The sequence below is a fragment of the Neophocaena asiaeorientalis genome, unplaced genomic scaffold (assembly GCF_003031525.2).
Source record: "Neophocaena asiaeorientalis asiaeorientalis breed wild unplaced genomic scaffold, Neophocaena_asiaeorientalis_V1.1 scaffold657, whole genome shotgun sequence".
Taxonomy (NCBI): domain Eukaryota; kingdom Metazoa; phylum Chordata; class Mammalia; order Artiodactyla; family Phocoenidae; genus Neophocaena; species Neophocaena asiaeorientalis.
This window is the reverse complement of record NW_020172727.1, coordinates 336,810-338,495: the sequence shown is the minus strand read 5'-3', so window position 1 is coordinate 338,495 and position 1,686 is coordinate 336,810. Positions and strand designations below refer to the sequence as shown.

The 1,686-nt window shown below is 47.6% G+C and overlaps 1 pseudogene; it reads right to left on the bottom strand.

The window, feature by feature from the left end:
* Positions 1-477: 477 nt before the first annotated feature.
* On the bottom strand, positions 478-1,439 carry LOC112396536 (poly(rC)-binding protein 2 pseudogene; annotated as a pseudogene).
* Between the last annotated feature and the right edge of the window lie 247 nt (positions 1,440-1,686).

Sequence of the window (1,686 nt, the reverse complement as noted above, 5' to 3'; positions counted from 1 at the left end):
TAGGAGTAAACCGATAGATGGCCGTTCTTTGACCTCCAAAAGGCTGCGCCACGGTCACTACCAAGAGAATGTAATGTTCTTGTCCTTGAAGCTTTTGTCATGGGAGAATAGAGCAAACGGATACCCAGTCCATCTTTTAATTAGTTTTTGAGAACTTTCTGACATCATGGACTAAACCGCATTGTATTAATATTCTAGTCTTCTAGTTCTATGACAAACAAAAAAATGCATGAGCACAAAACCCCAAAGTAAAACAAAACAGGGAGAAGCTTAGAAAACTAAATATGGAACTCAGCTCTAACAGCTGAATGGAGAAAGGAATTCGAATAATTTAAAAATCACAAGTGGATGTAAAGTGTAAAGAAATGGAAACTTACAGACTATTTAAAACCTGGAATTGCTGACTGTTCAGAAACGACACAGATGGATCAAGAGTGGTGAACATCCAGAAAGGATTGTGGATGGATCTGCATTGCTTTAGCGGCTCCCCGTGCCACCTGTCTCTGAGGACAGCCAGACAATTTGGGATGGAAGCAGGCTAATGCTGGCAGCAGATCCAGTGACGGTAACCAGCCTAACGGTAGATCCTTCCACTGGGTTTGCAATGACGAACTGTGCCCCAGACGTCTGGTGGCTCTTATTGATTTGGGCACCCTAATGCCCCGTTGTGCAGCCAATTAAAAGGCTTGAAATGCGAGTTCATGAGTAGTCTCAGTAGATACATCCAAACCTGCCCAATAGCCTTTCATCTCTGGAGAGTGGATTCAATGTCACCGAATCCAGGGTTGCGACGCATCATAGGAAAACAAGACTGTTGCAGTGCCGGCCTCCAGAGAGAGTTCCTCTAGGTCATGGTTGAGGCACGTGGATGGGTGGGGAGTGGGGGTGAGGAAAGCCCACACCGTTGCTGCCTGTGTGGCATGTGTCCTGACCACCTGCAAAGATGACCAGAGAGCTGGTTGGGGTCAGGGTGACTCCAACATGACTGGACAGGCTTGTTGGACACACTCAGTGATGGCTTGCCCAACACCAGCAGTTATAATGGCCTGCTCAGTTGAGTCGGGAGGCTTATTCTCTGCCACCTGGCCCTGAGCCCCTGTACTCTCTCGTCATATTTCCTTGATCTCGAAACCTCCTTTCCCAATGAGAGAGCCACACTGCTAGCAAGGACCACCAGGCTGAGGGTGACCAGGGTCTGCTGGCAGCTGTGCTGTTGTGCTGACGTCCTCTCCCAGTGCATCCGTGATCATAGCAAAGGCTTTAAAGATGGCATTCGTGGGTCCAGCCAAAGTGATAATGTTGATATGTACAACACTCTCCCCACACATCTTCTTAACTGATTCTCTGTTCTTTCTGACGAGGCTGCCAACTTCCTTTCCATGCATAAAGAGCTGTATGGTGAAAGTGACATTCAATCCACTTGCAGTCATACCCTCCATCCGCCCCTGTTGCCTTCTTGACAACCCCTCTTGTTCCTCCTCTGGCCTTCTACCCTTCCCCTTCCCACCCACTCCCCTTTTCTTCTCCAGCCTACAGTTTTTGGCTTTGACCACTACCAGTGACCAATGACTTGACCATTTCAAGTCTAGCTCCTTGGAATACCGCTGGACATAGAGACAGATATTATTACAGGTGTCACACGAAGCACGAAGCATAAAAGGAAAACAACTGATACATTTGATTACG